General features: G+C 32.4%; 1 long non-coding RNA gene across 1 annotated transcript in view; it reads left to right on the forward strand.

Annotated features, from left to right (window-relative positions):
* The first annotated feature begins 581 nt into the window (after positions 1–581).
* The window catches only part of LOC133187690 (uncharacterized), a 91935-nt gene continuing 74930 nt past the window's right edge, over positions 582–17586 (forward strand). The window contains exons 1-2 of the long non-coding RNA XR_009721230.1: positions 582–681; positions 4241–4382. This is a non-coding gene — a long non-coding RNA (uncharacterized LOC133187690). The remainder of the gene's footprint in view (positions 682–4240; positions 4383–17586) is intronic.

Raw genomic sequence — 17586 nt, forward strand, 5'->3', positions numbered from 1 at the left:
TAAGTTACTGCATGTATGTTATCGTAAACAATACAGTCGCAAAATCTACATTTTCGAAATATATGTAAAAAAAAAGAAAGAAAAAAAGTAATTTGCTTTCAGCAATGAAGGATATCTCTTGCAGTCTATCAGTAATATTTACCTCAAAACAGTAGCAGCTTCAGAGCAAAGAAAACGTTACTCTTTATATAAACAATTTTGCCCCTGTATTATTTTCGCCTTCTTGTTCCTAATAGTCAGTGACCGAATTGAAAAGTGGGTTATTCAACAAAGTTATAGTATAGTTAGCTATGTCCCTTTTAAAACAAGTACCTCGGTGAAATTTAAACGGGGCGAAATCGTTTTAAGTGTTACAGAGGGTAAATAACAAAGGGCGAAAATAACCCCGTGTTTTAAATTTTGCTATCTCGTTCTCTTCTTCATCGCTGATTCTTTGTGTATGTTATTTAGGAAAAATCATTCTGCGATTATTGAACCAAAAATATTTAAATATTGTACTTTTAAAGTATTTAAACTTTCTACTCGATAGGGATACGCAAAATCAACGTTATGAGGCGTGAAACAGAAGTAATGGAAAGTTACTAACCATCAAAGTTTTAAGGTTCATGGATGCAAGCTTATATTGGATCTAAAAGAAATTTTATCATATCACATAATGGATGTTTTTTGCTGGTGTTAGAGGTATGTGAAAATTCTTCCATAATTCTTAATTTAAACAAAATACATATTGTGGATAATCATTTTTTCTAAAATTATCATCAGCATGCAATCAATTACTTGCTTTTAAAATCAGTAAACGATTTTAACTGGAAATCAAGTCTTAGCAAATTCCTAAAAGGAGACATCAGACATTTCTGCAAACAAGAGCCTGCTGTCATAATGTTTTAATTAGATTGTTTTGAAAACCACAGTAAGAAACAAATGATGAGTGAAGAATCAAAAAGTAATGCCAAAAAAAAAAAATAATTATTTTATTTGCCCGTATTTTCCCCATTTCTGTTAATCAGTACTGTTATCTTTGGATTTTTTTTTCTGAGAGTAAATGACAGTTTTCATATGTTGAAAGTGATAGATCCCACTCCGAAAAAAAAATTCATTAGTCTACAGAGAGTCCTTAAAGCCAAAAAAGGTTCCGACTTTGCAAATTTTAAACACATTAGAAACAATTTCAACAGTATAATAAAAAAGGCGAAAATTACAACACACCTCACAGATATGTTTCAACTTTATTTGAAATTATGTTTTCAAAACCAAAGTTGCCTCTGATAAATCATATTACAATATACATCAGAAACTGATGTAAATACTTAAGGACAGATTATGCAAAGACCATTTTGTCAAAAATATTGAAAATAAAAACTTAAGTCATGTTCAAAGGAGTAAAACAAATAACTTTAACCGAGTAGATTTTCATTTTTGATTCAAAGTTTTACAATAACTGGATTGAAGGTGACGAAAATGTGTTTAGATTGATTAGGGTGGTTGCAGAAAGGTTGAATTTTGAACATCATGGAAAGTTTTCTTAATATTTTAGAAATTTATTATATGCACCAAGATAGGTCCAAAAATATATACCAATCCAGGTATCCATTTTTTGTTTGTATCATCTGTCCTTAATACCTATTTTACTTCTGTTTCATCTTGATAACAGGCTGGTAGAAAAAAATGTGTACACAAACATTTGTTTACCTTATATGGCTATTGTTATCATTGTGCACGGCCGAGCTTACCACGAACAATTGTCCAATTAGTGACTGAATAGAGGAGTATGTTGGCCTGCTACATGTTTACATTGTACTTCTAAAAGGTGGTTCAGGTCAATCTACGATGCGATATTTAATTGACTGGAAAAAAAAAAGAAAACATTTGTTTTTGTTTTGTTGTTGCTTTTTGTTGTTGTTGTTGTTGTTGTTGTTGTTGTTGTTGTGTGTGTGTGTGTGTGTGTGTGTGTGTGTGTTTTGGTTGTTGTTGATTTTTTTTAATGCAAGGATTAGAAATTATGAAACATGTCCCCGGTCGTGCTCTAAATAAGAAAGATAGGAAAATGAAGGACATGACTTTCACCTAATAACTTGATATTGGTGTATGTAATTTGTTGTCACTAATTGTTGACTGGAAATTCAAAGATATACAATATACATAATAAAAGGTAGTCTGTGTCAAGTTCAGAATATTTTCTAATTTATTTAAAGAACACCAGCGCTTTATCGATACGGAGAACGAGCAGTATCTCTTTGGCATTTAAATGGCCAATAAAGGATTTTTTTACATTACAATACGCGGGAAACGTGTGTTTTGTCTTTGGATAGGGAATCCACCTGACATTTGTATTCACCGAAAGGCAGACGCAAATCGCAGTATAGCTTTGAGAAAGTTAATTTAACAATTGTTTGTAAATATGAACATGGAAATAATAGATAATGATAGACATACTGTATTTCATCTATGAAATGCATGAACAAACGGTCATGGTTCTTTTTTTTTTTTTTTTTTGATTGCTATGGATTTGGTCTTTTCCAAGGTAAAATTCCTGCAGTATTCATAGTAACCCGTTATGCAATTCAATTCATCCAGCTGATTTGTCGGTTTTAAGTCACGTTGATACCTCATTTAGCATGAAAATGTAGTCTGCCGCCAGAAAATATAGTTCCCATGAAAGCATGTTTGTCAAAAGAGAAATTTTAATACATAACTGCAGAAAAAAATGCCAAAAGGAATACTTATTAATGAAGTTGAATGAATTTTAGACATATTGAAGTGCATTTCCATTGAGATTATGCAAATACTGAAACGTAACATAACTTTTCTGCTTAAGATGTTTAAATGTGCTAGTCACTTCTTAGCTATACTTCCGTGAATAATTTACCTTATTCATTAACAGTCTTGCTGTAGTCTCACGAAATCTCGCCAGAGCTTCTGTGAACTCCTCGGGTATTATAATTTGCAGAACATCGAAAAATAAAAAGGTTCCGAACACATGTTTAGGGGTGTATAGACCAATTTCATTGTTAAGGTGTGTTGGAAAAATTATGGAACGAGTCGTATTCAGGTATATTTAAGGAATTTTTTTTAAAGTTTTGTGTGAATTATTGGTGCATAAATCACACAGGCTTGTCACGTAGGCATATTTTAAGAAGCGCGCTATTTTAGATACACATGCTTTATTATAGAGGTTAGAATCATTGAGTTGCAAAGAACAGATGAATTTTCTCTATTGTTCAAAATTGTATCAATCATTCTGTTAGATTTAGCCGTTTATGTTAAAATTTATTAATGACACACTTAAAATACATTTATGTATAAAATGCATTGATCTGAAAACATTTATTTAGTATATTTCATATTATGTAATTAACTGTAACTAAACTTTTAATAAAATTGTAGTGAAAAGGTGTTATAAATTTTAAAAATCTGTTCTCAATCCATTTTTATTCATAATAACAATAAAATGCATGTATTTTCATATCACATCAATTTCATTTTCTTGCCCTAATAAGGTCTGGGCAGTACTAACGTTATGATCCAAATACTGTAAACGTGTTACATTTGGCTGTGTATTCTTTTTAATATTTCAAAATTTTAAAATAAATAAAATAAATAAATAATAATAATAATAAAAAATAACATAAAAACTCCAAAACGAGATGTTCCATGTAAGATCCCACAAGAATCACTTTATATCATTTTGAGAAAATGTGACTCGCATTATTTCAATTTAACATTGGAACTTTAATAGGCACATTCCAAAAGTTTCTTAGAAGGGTAGTACGGCTCAGATTGTAATTATCATTCAAATAATAGAGGGAAGTCCCTTATAATAAAAGTGAAAAAGAAAAATAGAATAGTTAAAGGCTTTTGTTGGAAATGGAAGACACTAAATACCGTGACGATTCTTAAGATGACAGCAAGGTCATTTCCGACCACCCAGTGTATATGTTCATTACAATAGAAAAGAGAGAAAACATTATGACATGAAGTGACATTATTCATCAAAGCAAAATGAAGCCTTATCATCAACATTCTTTATGCTTGTTATTTTCCATTCTGAAAACCTTTGTGTTCAATTGAATAACAGTGGTGCATAAATGGCTGTGCCAGTCAGGCGTATTGCACAATTTTAAAGAAAAATGCATTTATTTCTCATATGCAATAAAGATTTATCAAGTCAATGTATTTTGAAATAATTTATTCTCTTTTTGGCGATGTTCTCACGATCAATATACCCCCCTTTATATTTTAGTGAAATACAAATACGCACACGTCACGTCCAGGTGATCATGAAGAATTACCATCAGAGGAAATCTCAGATATATTCTCCTGATTGTGCAAGTTATGCAAAGAAAAGAGCAACATTTTAATACAGATGCTTAGAAAGAAAACACGTACGTAGCTGCTCTCATACTAGACAAGTGATTGTCATCAAAACAATACGTGCTACGCCTAATACTGTGTACTACATATATGCCAGGTTCTTAAATATACCAGATAATTCGCTATAAAACAAGCTGGTAATTAAGGTCTTCTGTCTTCTATGGAAGACGTTCTTGTTATTCTTAAGTTTCTTTTTCACTTTTATTTTTATTGAGATCTTCCGTCTTCAGCGGAAGACCTTTTTATTATTCTTAGGTTTCTCTTCCACTATATTTATTATTATTGTTTTTTGTTCTTACCGATTTCGTGCACGCGATTTCTCGGAAACGGCTTGCTCGATTTTCATGAAACTTTCAGGTCTGATAGAACGTCAGAAAATCTAGATATATATATTTTTTTATTTTGATGACGTCACTTTCGGTTTGGACATTTCCGCGATTAAGTGATTTTCGGAGGGTCACTTTGTCCGAGCTTTTTCTCGAAAAACCACTAAATACAGAAGCATAATTTCAGTGACGATAAAGCTACATACATGTATGTAGAAGTGAATTTTGTATTTCATTAGCACCGGAAGTACGAAACGCCGATACTCGCTATGGACCTAAAAAAGTCATATCGAGAATTTCAGAATTTCTATCATTTTTTTTTCAGTATCTCTTTACCTGTAAATGTTTTGTAAAAACATATAGAACAAAATTAGTGCAAAATTACAAGATCTTTCCATCGATATCATAGAAAAGGGGCTGGCCCCTAAAATAAGGGGTCTAAAGGGGCCGAAATATTTTTCTTGATATCTCAAAAAGTATTGAGAATTTGTAATATATCAAAGAAGCATGTTGTTCAAAATGACAAGTAACAGCTAGTGGGGCCGTCAAAAGACGTCGAATGACGTTACTTCCAGCCAAACAGGAAGTAGTCAAAAAATGCTTATTTTCACAGATATTGGCATGGAATTGAATTAATAATATTACAGAGGATGTCCACCCGTATTTTCCAATAAGTATCGTCACTTTCGTTTACTTCCGGTTAAGCCGAGTTTTCAAACTCAAAAGTCCACTCAACAAATACACCAATACAAATAAGGAGCAGATCAACCACGGACCTCTAAAACATCAAGATGTGATCAGGTGCCATGAAGGAGTGAGCTTCCCCTGCCGACAGGTCGGGATCGGGAAAACGAAAAAATCTGTAAACAATTCAGTGTGTTTGTTTGTTTATTGTTTAATGCCCCTCTTGAGAATTTTTTACTCATATTACTTTTTTTTTGCAGATATTGACAGAAAATTAAGGTATTCCATCCCCAATAGCCTCAGACTAAATGAATCTGAATACATAACAGATGTGTAAGGGTGGAATATCCAGTATATTTAGACAAAATTCCCATTTATTACTATCAGCATGTAAGAATGGAACGTGTCCTAATTTGTGACCTTGACCTTTCTTGACGAGTTATTCCCTCTTTTTCTTAAATGATAAAAATCAATTTAAAAAAAAAAATATACGGTAAAAAAAAAATGTTTTCAATTGTCATTCTATTTTTAACGATTTAATGCATCTTTCCTCCGCAGTATTTTACGATATTCTTATTATTTGATTTTTTTATTTTAAAAATAAATTGCTTGTCTCCATATAGACTTCAATGCAATTTCTGTTAATTAATTACTGCTTAGATAATTACAATTTTGAAACTTTCTCTTGGTAAATCCTTTTCTACTGTAAAATACTGTAAAATGTGAAATAATATCAGAGTATTATATACGTGATGGATATTTAAGGATAGAGAATTAGGTCCTATTAGGGATGGAAAACCTTAAATGACTAACATGACTATCAACCTCATTTTCTGTGGGTTGGCGTCACTTCTCACGTATTGTCAATTAACAATGGCTATTTTCATATTTATGTCGATAAGATATATCCTGGTGAACTTGAGATAAAAGATACCACAGAGTCTGACACATCTGTTTCATATTTGGATATTTTACTTGAAAAAGACATTAATGGTAATCTAACAACCAAGCTTTATGATAAACGTGATGACTTTAACTTTTCAATCGTCAACTTCCCTTACTTATGCAGCAATATACCTTCATCACCTGAATACGGGGTATATATCTCTCAGTTGATTCGATACGCAAGAGCATGCTCTACGTATGTACAATTTCTAAAACGAGGTAAATTATTGACAAATAAGTTGATGATATCAGCTGTCTCGTTTAAAGTCATCATTTCGTAAGTTCTCTGGTCGATACAATGACCTTGTCAGCAAATACAATTTATCATTGAGTCAAATGCTGACTGACGTTTTTCATACTAATTGTTAGGCCATTATTTACACACTGAATTGTCGACGAATTTTTCCGTTATTTCCCGATCATGACAAGGAGCACACGGCGGGTGTGACCGGTCGGCAGGGGATGCTCACTCCTCCATGGCACCTGATCCCACCTCTGATGTTTGGAGGTCCGTGTTTGCTCTGCTCCTATTTTGTATTGTATAATGGACTTTTGAGCTTGAATACTGTTCGTTATCTCCATATATTTCATTCTCATCAATCCAGAAGTAGTTATGAATTGCTTAATATGACGTATATCATCGTAGATTGCAATAGTACATATATATATATATATATATATATATATATATATATATATATATATATATAAACAGATCAACATCATTTTTGGTCTAGTGGCCTTCTTTATGATGAATGGCTTACCCTCCATTATTTTTTTTTACAAGCAGTGATACTTACTCTGTGATAATCTACTCGTTGCTTTACAACGAGCTTTGCTCTACGTATTATTGTTTTTTTCTTACCGATTTTGTGCGCGCGATTTCTCGAAATTGGGTCGATGGATTTCCGTGAAACTTTCAGAACTTATGTATCATCATTTGAACCTTATTCATTTTGATATTCTGTTTTGATTATGTCACTTCCGGTTCGGAGATATTGTCGATTTAATGAATTTTGAAGGGTCGGGTTGTCCTGAAATTTTCTTATGAATGGTTCTAGATAGAATCATGAAACTTTTAGGTATGATATACCTATGTCTGCAGATATGCGTAATGTATTTCATTTTTACCGGAAATGCCGCACGTCGGCGCTCGCTATGGTCCGAAAAAAGGAATATCGAAAATTTCAACGCTTTTTCTACAATAGCTTTTCACCTGTAATTAATTTGTTAAAACGTGTAGAACATAATTTGTATAAAAAAAAAATAAAAAAAATAAAAAAAAAAAAAACTACAAGACCTTTCATCCACTATCAACAAAAAGGGGCTGTCCCCTAAAATAAAGGACCGAAAGTTTTTTTTTTTCTCAGTTTATCAAAAACGCGCGAAGATTTGTCATACATATTGAAGCAAAATTGTTCAAAATAACTAGGTGCAGCTGGTGGGATCATCAAAAGTCGTCAAATGACGTCCTTTCCGGTAAAACAGGAAGTAGTCAGAAATGCATATTTTTTAAGTTTGGGACACGTTCATGTGTGTTTTGAGTCATCGGAAGCGTCCAAACTCATTTTAGGCCGATCGATGTCACTTCCGGTTAAACCGTAAGTAGTCAGAAAAGGCTTATTTTTGTAGGTATTGGCAGATAATTGAATGATTAAAGTCATTGGAGATGTCCGATATATATATATATATATATATATATATATATATATATATATATATATATATATATATATATATATATATATATATATATATATATATATATAAATTAAAATAAAATCCAAGATAAACAAACAAGTTCACATTTAATTATTACACTAAGCGCTTTCGCCGTGAGGCTCTTCAGAGTGTAACAAAGTTTATAAAAACAATACAACTTGGTTGTTATGACGTCGTTATTGTGACGTCATAAAGGCAGCATTATATATTGGCGCAGGTAAATGTTATAAAGGAAGCAGATAAAGGGGGAGCAATTGTCATTATGGATATGGATCATTACAGAGAAATGGTTTTAGACCAACTTATGGACACCAACTTTTACAAAGAATTAGTTTCTAATGAGGACAGTAAAACCATATGCAAGATTAAGAAATTAACTTCTAAATTTGCGGATAATTTAACCGTGAAAGAAGTGGATTATTTAACAAATTTCGAAAATAAATCTAGTAATTTTTATGGTTTACCAAAGATCCACAAATCCAAAGAAATACAGGACGGACTCGAAGGTAAAAACGCTTTATATATAAAATTACCTCGACCAACAGATTTAAAGCTTAGACCAATTGTAGCTGGCCCTGCATGCCCCACGCACAGAATTAGTAACTTGTTGGATATACTTCTAAAACCTCTATGCCAACTTGTACCAAGTTATGTAAGGGATGATATGGATTTTCTTGGCCACATCCCAGATACAGTTGAAATAAATACAGAGATGGTTAGTTTTGATGTAACGAGCCTCTATACTAACATACCACATACACTTGGACTGGAAGCAATCGCTTTTTGGATCGATAAATACCGCAGTGAAATAAATGAAAGATTTTCCAAAGACTTTATCCTAGAAGGATTAAAAATAGTATTAGAAAATAACCATTTTGTTTTTGACAGCAGAAATTTTCTACAAATAAAAGGAACAGCGATGGGCACAAAAGTTGCCCCAACCTATGCCACCCTAGTACTTGGGTTTTTAGAAGAAAAATTGATCAGTGAAACAGACAGAAGATTTGGAAATCAGTTTGCCCAATATATACGCTTTAATTGGAAGCGATATTTAGATGATTGTTCCATTTTCTGGAACAGATCTAATGAAGATTTACAAGAATGTCATTCAATTCTTAACAATCTACACCCGTCTATTAAATTTACGGTGGAAAAAAGCGGATTGGAACTACCTTTTTTAGATATCCTTATAATTAAGGAGGGTCGTAAAATCATAACAGATTTATACTACAAGAAAACGGATTCCCACCAATACCTTGTATTTAATTCCTGCCATCCTTCACACGTAAAACGTAACATACCTTTTAATATGGCAAGACGTGTTTGTACCATTGTCATAGATGAAACCAGAAGAAACAGCCGTCTACAGGAATTGAAAACTTTTTTACTTAGACAAAAATATCCCAATGATCTAATAGACGTCGCTATTGAAAGGGCCAAGTCAATACCAACTACAGATCTCCGGAGTTCTACAAGAGCAGGGGCCCAGGAAAACAATAAAGAAATCCCGCTTGTCGTTACACATAACCCCCGGAACCTTAATATGTATAACTCCGTAAAGCAGTGCTTCCCCATTCTACAACAATCCCAAAATCTAAAGGAATTAATTGACCTGAAGAACATAATCTATAGCCGGCGCCAACCCCCAAACCTGAAGAAACTCCTTACAAGAGCCAAATTTTCGTCAAATGAAGACATACGCACAGTGGCCAAATGTATGGACCCCCTATGTGGAACCTGTCCTTATTTAAAAACAGGAGAGACGTTTACTTTTAAATGTGGTAAAACATTTACCGTAAATGCGAATATGTCATGCAAATCTAAAAATTTAATATACTGTATGACTTGTACTTCATGCGGGGAAAACTACATTGGACAGACCGGTAACAAACTAGCTGACCGCGTAAGAGTCCATAAACAACAAATACGGGACCCTTCTGTCAGGAATACGCCATGCAGTGAACATTTTGATTCATGTGCGAATGGAAACTTTTTAATATTTCCTTTTTATAAAGTTCTAGAAAATAATGAACAATTACGGAGAGCCAAGGAAGATTACTTTGTTAAATTATTTAAACCTAAACTAAATGTAAATTGAACATTATAGCTTAAAATTAGCAGTCTATTTCATCACAATGTACATATGTTCAATTCTCTACTTTTGGCGCCCTAATGACATTTACCTGCGCCAATATATAATGCTGCCTTTATGACGTCACAATAACGACGTCATAACAACCAAGTTGTATTGTTTTTATAAACTTTGTTACACTCTGAAGAGCCTCACGGCGAAAGCGCTTAGTGTAATAATTAAATGTGAACTTGTTTGTTTATCTTGGATTTTATTTTAATTTATAACCTACCTATACCGTGGACTTTTACTATAATTTCACTATATATATATATATATATATATATATATATATATATATATATATATATATATATATATATATATATATATGACTGCCGTCATGAGAAAAGGGCCCTTATCTTTTGACGTCACAATGCACAGAAAACGACGTCAAAGTCGCGGTAGTGTAAACACGGAAGTAGTTTCTGTCGACTACGTTTTGTGAACACGAAATAAAACTGGATTTCCAGGTGTTACAAGAAAAACATTAAATCATATGAAATATGATGCGGAAAGTTTTCATAAATAATATAATTACACACTAGTTCATGCATTTATTAATTATTCTGTTTAAGCATATATCACATAATTAAGCTAAACGCGACATTGAACGCATTGTTAATTACAACGATTTATGGTGATGTATATATATGATGCGTGGCTAAAGATACGGTATATGTGTTTTCTGAGCAATTTGCAAAAGTTTAAATTTGACTCATATTCAGTAGACTAAGTCTTAATATAATGGTATTCTACATACACGTATATTTTTTTCACAGAGAGAGAGAGGGATCAATGTACATATACATAAAAAGAAATACCTTCGTGTAAAATGTACGAGGGCTGTTCCGAAATTATTGAGGCGTTTACTTTTACTCCATAAAGGACAGAGATAAATTCATGAAAATTCGTCAACATTTCATAAAGAACGAATAAAACAAATGTGCAAATTTTCTAATTTATAGGATAATTAAACAAGTTCCCGTGAAATTATAAGCATGCATATGTCTATCTGGAGCTACGTCATTTTAACGTAGAGTCAGTCGGAGATGTTTTCGCATTTGTGAAACGATCGGGAAGCGTTTACTCTTCTTTCTCTGTTATCACATATAAAATTCTAAAAGTCAAATGTCTCTTTTCTTAAACGATTCTTAAAAAAAAAAATAAAATAAAATGTGTGCTCTTGCTACTCCAGTGTAACATAAATTACATGACGTGTTATATACAGGTTGACTAGTGCATCGTGCAGTACCGATTTATGCAACGCGGATCAACGTTATTTAGTCCGTAATAATTGATGGCCATCCGAAGCTTTTGTTTTTACTCTGGTTGAATTATTTGTAAGAAAAAAAATATATACCAATGAAAAAATAAAACCTTTAGACATGGTTTATTTTTTCTCATTGTTATTGTTTTAGCAGGTCGTTTAGTCTGGAAAAGAATTAGCGCTACACAAAATTTTAAGCATGTCCGCTGCGCGGCCTTGACGTCAAAATCCATTTTGTCGTCGTTCTCAGATTTCTATGTCGCGCTTGAATTTATTTATGATCTCCGTATTTCTGAACGAAATTCTAATAAACTTGCACAAAATGAAGTCAAAATAAAATTGAAAAATTATATACATAAATTGAATTATTTTTGCTCTTACTGTGGGTCCACCGGGAGTTTGAACGTTGGTGTTACATATTTTCAATAACTCATTTCGTGACTGCGCCGGGCACCCCTACCATTGATACATTAATATACATGTACCATTTAAAAGAAGAAATAAAATATTTGTTAAATATTTTTTGCTTTTATAAATTCTTTGTGTTTGTTAAACGTATATCAAATTTTCACTGAAAGACGTTCATTACAAAGAAGAATATACACAATGTCTCAATAATTTCCAAACAGCCCTTGTATTTAGTCATTTTAATTTTGATTCCTAGTTAATCATATCGATATGCGCAGTTAGACCACCTCAGGGAGAAGCATCGATATCCAAATGTGTTTTGAGGGAGAAGGGGGGGGGGGGGGGCAGAGATCATTGAAAAGCAAAAAAAAAAAAAGAAAAAAATGAATGCGAATGAAAAAGCATGAATCGGTAAAAGTTCAGTCTAAAAAAGAGAATCTCTTTTTTTTGGGGGGGGGGGGGGGGGGTATAGATACTGGTATCATGGGAGATTCGAACCTCCTATTAATACAACGAATGAGAGAGGGGGTCAAACGACCATTATATATATATATAATTCTTTGCTAAATTAACATCAAGAGGATATGCTAAAGGGAAAAACGGAAGAGGGGGATGCCACGGAAATTTTGCAAAAAAGAAATTGTGATTAAAAAAAACATTTTGAAATGATCATATAAATACATTTTAAAAAAGTAGTGTCTGGTACAAAATACTATCGTATGAATTTTCTTAAATTGTTCCGATAAAAGCTGACTTGAAATTTATTGCAATATGTTTAAGAAATAAATGCAGCTAATGTGGACTTTTTCCAAAAGCATTATGATCAATGCTGAGAAAATAACAATTACATCGACGGTGATATTAGGATTAAAATATTTATGAAACAGAAGAAACAACAGATTAAACAATAGCTTAGGCTGTCAAGAAATTACAAACGTCTGATAAATGTTGAAATGGCGACATCTTTTGAGAATAAATCACTTATAGATTAGTAACAATTGTTTATGGGTGTCATTTTCAAATGTTAAGAAAATGTTCAAAAATATCAACAACAAGTCGTAAGACAACAAAAACAATCAAAAAATCTTCATTTTGAGAAAGATAAAAAGAAATTAACACTGGTGATGTTTCGAGCAAACTGCTGAATTCATGTACATTTGTATGTAATAAATTAGTCACATTTCGTGTGGAAATCATGGACGTCGAGTCTCAGCTCTGATATCTCAATACCCCGGATATCTCAACATTTTTTTGAAAGTTCCGTTGATGTCGGGATACTGAAGGAAGAGGATTAAACAAGCACATACATCTTTCTGATTTTAAAGAAAAAAAATATTGCTATTTCAGTGGTGTGGTTACAGGCAAAAATAAGAGTCATGTTCTTTAATTTCGAGATTTTGACAAATTGTTATTTTTTTGAAACAATAACTAGGAAGAAATGGTTTGTATAATTTATCTTTAGATTTCAAGACAAAATCAGATACTACGTCGCCTATGAAGGTCAAGTTAGAGTGGCAGAGTTACAAACATTCAATGGGATATTGCTTAACCGAATCGCCTCATATACAAAAAAGTATAAACATGTGTGTTGGACGTAATATTTAATTCTTGTTTAAGAATATAATTTTATGTACATTTCATCGCACCGAAGTATATGAATGCTTAGGTGTCAGGTTAGCTGATACCACAGAGGAAGATGATCAGAGGACCTTAATTATGTTAAAATACATATATTCAAGCAGGACCGTAGCTACAGTTTCAAAAGTGGGGGGGGGGGGGGGGGCTTCCTCCAAAAATATAACAAGCAAAAAAAAAAAAAATAAATACCAACACTGACTCAAGAGTGTGGTGTTGGGGGGGTGGGGGGGACTTCTTAAAATAATCTGACAAGCAGAAAAAAAGGAAAACCTTATCTGTAAAAATCATGGAATTTGCCAGTGCTCCACATTACAACAAAAATCAAAATTTGAGAGGGGGGGGGGCACCTATAAAAGGAAAATTTCTATACTCAGAAAAGATGGGGGCAGGCCCCCTCTGCCCCCCCCCCTTCATTCTACGTGCCTGTTAAGTCTCGCAAGATATTCGGTTTCAATTTCTAATAGATTTCATAAAAAATGTAATGCAACCGTATTTCATTTTGCTCAGAAAAGTCTGTTTAGTATGAATATATATTTGAGCAGTACAAGCATCTCTTTAATCAAATTATACAATATATACGTAAACGATAATGTTTGTTTGGTTGTGTTGTTTTAAATTAACGGCCTTTTTAAGAAATGATGAACGATAATTGATGTGTTCAAGTGATAAAGCAGTAGCGTCGAGGGCACAACTGCCTCAAAATAAAACAAAAGTATAGAAATATTTATAACCGCTTTTGATTAAGTGTGATTTACTTAAAAAAGTAAGAAGTTGACAAAAAATTTAAACTTTCATGTACTGAATAAACGTTCCTAAAACAATCCTTGGCATCATTATGTGCCTCTGTGAAAATATTTTTTTTTTTATATCGGGATCGATGTGCTCTTTTGCGAGGGGACGCCCCGCTTTAATCTGTTAATTGAACGAGGTGCCCCTCTGGGAAAACTACATAGATTTTTTAAATATATATTTTAATATTACAAGTACTTTATATCTTTTATAAAATGAGTTAGAGTATTAATTATAAAAAGAATACACTGTTGGGAATTCAACAAGAATTAATTTTTCGACTGAATAAAAACCGTTCCTAGATCCTGTCTAGACCCCCACTCCTCCCTTTACAAGACTACTAAATCTGCTCTAATATAGCATGAAAATAGTATGCGACTTCCCTCATGAATAATCACATACTAGTTGCTTGGAAAAAAATAAATTCTCAAGTTTATATGTGTCAAAACGATAAAGGTTATTTAAAAAAATGTAGTTTTAAAGAATGTGTGACGCATGCGACGTCATTACATATTAAGTAAATAACGTCAACGTTGTTTTGAAACGGCCTCACTAAAATGCTCATAAAATACTAAAAACGTGAGATATTTTAAAAATTGATGTATATTTGTATTCAGAAAGAGTCAGGCTATCAAAATTTATCAAAAAGTAAATTTGTGAAATTTTGACCTTAAGGGCCCTTTTCTCAGGACGACAGTCATATATATATATATATATATATATATATATATATATATATATATATATATATATATATATATATATATATATATATATATATATATATATATATATATATATAAAATTTAATTTTGTTTGTATTCTAGCCTCTGATTGGTTAATATCCAAAAAGGAACACAAATTATTTCTGTATAACCTGGTTTGGTATGGGGACACACCCCCCTGACAACCAGCTGAATCGTCTGTATCGATGCAATCCTCTCACTTCCAGTCCTCGGGATTCATGGAAAATTCCAGATTTAATAAATGTACCTTTAACTTCAAACGGTAACTCGGATCTTACCACATGTAAACAAAAAACATGGCTGCTAGGACTATGTATCAGTTTTTACCTCCCCTTGCTTCCCATCACTTCCGTTACTAGGGTTGTATTATTGAGCGGCAAATTTGAACTAATAAAAAGCAACGAAATTTTACACCCAGAGTGGTTTTATGATTTTAGAATTAAATTATAAGGAATGACTCTAATTCTTGGCCAAATTATTCGAGGATAACCTGGTTTGGGTCAGTTTACGCTGTTTTATAATCCGCTTCGCGGATTATAAAGCGTAAACTGACCCAAACCAGGTTATCCTCGAATAATTTGGCCAAGAATTAGAGTCATTCCTAAAATATATATATATCGAACGTCTCCATATCGGACGTCTCCAATATATATATATGACTGCCGTCATGAGAAAAGGGCCCTTAAGGTCAAAATTTCACAAATTGACTTTTTGGTATATTTTGATAGCCTGATTCTTTCTGAATGCAAAAATACATAACTTTTAAAAATATCTCACTTTTTCAATATTTTATGAGCATTTTAGTAAATTGCCTCAAAATAACGTTGACGTTACTCACTGAAAATGTAATGACGTAGCGTGCGTCAAATTCAGTTTCCAAACATTCTTAAAATCATTTAAATAACTTTAATCGTTTTGACACAAATAAACTTGAAAAAAAAAATGATTTCTTCTTCCAAGCTTCTAGTATGTAATTATTCTTAAGAAAATTGCCTTTATAGTTCATACTATTTTAGAGACAGATTCAGTGATATCGTAAAGGAGGGGGGTGGGGTGGCCATGACAGGATCTAGGAACGGTTTATATTAATTTGAAAAAATCATATTTGTACAATTCCACTATTTCAGCACAAGATATTCTTTTCATATTTAATACTCTAGCCAAATTTATACAATATATAAAACACTTGTAAATTAAAAACATAAAAAAAAAACTTCACAGGCGTCCAATAGAGAAAGGATAGATCCAACCCAAGGAAGGGCAACGCACGTAACGCGGGACATCAGCACATCGATCCCGATATATATATAAAAAAATACTTTTGGTTTAATATAAGCAGGCATTCACTCAGCCCCCCCCCCCTCTCGACACACAGACACACACACGTTGTTATAGGAGGGGAATAATACATGTAACACTTTATGTATTTTCTGTATCACCAAAGAATTCTAATGGACGCCATAATGTTTAAATTAAAAAAAAAAAAAAAAAAAAAAAGCATCTTCTGTTCATAAAAAATCATAAATAATAAATATGTTCTGTACATCCGAGCGATTTTTTTTAATTAAACTTTTTAAAAATACGTTGATAAAACAAATGTTTAATAAATTTTCATTGTTCATCATACAATTCAATTTCTTCTCCTGTCTTAGTAACATAAAAAAGAGACACATAATGATGTCAAAGGATTGTCGTTTAAGAAAGGTTAATTCGTACGTGAAAATTGAAACTGTTTGTCAACTTCTTTAAAAATTTAAAAGTAAATCATGCTTAATAAAAAAAGCTGCTATAAATGCTTCTATACTTTTTTGGTGGGGTGGGGGTGCTTTGCACCTGTGGTTTCGACGCTACTTCTGTATCACTTGGACACAACAATCGTTCAATATTTCTTATAAGGGTCGCTAATGTAATCTCAAAAAGAAAACTTTATAAAAATTGGTTTCTGTAAAAATGATTCAATGTCGAAACGATTTGGCAATTCGCTATCATATTGCCAGATACTAATTACTCAGTATCACCTGCTGGACATGCAAAGATAGCCTGCAGACACGTGTCATATTTTAAACTTATCAATGCTCGACATTTCAATTCTAGAAAAAATTTAATTACTTGTAACATTGCGCTTGATCTGGATTTGCGCTCCTTGGATTTTTGGAATTGATAAAATCTCGTCAGATATTAATCGCTTACAATTCATGTGTAAACGATTGTCTGGTTTCCAAATCAGATTTACTGAAAGTTCTGTAAAAAATAACATTGTATAGTTTGATCAAAGAGAGGGCTGTACTGCTCTTGACTCTTTTTAATATATGTACACTTAATGGAGCTGGATTTTTCTAAGCAAAAAAAAAAATATAGTTGCGTTACAATTTTGACGAAATCTATTTGAAATTGAAATATCTTTCAAGACTTAAATATATTTTTACGCAATTAAGGTCATCTATTCATCTTAATCCGTGACATCAGCTAACTTGACATCAAAGGTTTTCAGAAGTCTTCAGCAATAATTAAATATTACGTCCAATACACGTTATATTTTTTGTATGATGCGTTTAA

Source organism: Saccostrea echinata, unplaced genomic scaffold (assembly GCF_033153115.1).
Source record: "Saccostrea echinata isolate AGI-Se365-2 ecotype Australia unplaced genomic scaffold, CSIRO_AGI_Sech_v1 ptg000015l, whole genome shotgun sequence".
Taxonomy (NCBI): domain Eukaryota; kingdom Metazoa; phylum Mollusca; class Bivalvia; order Ostreida; family Ostreidae; genus Saccostrea; species Saccostrea echinata.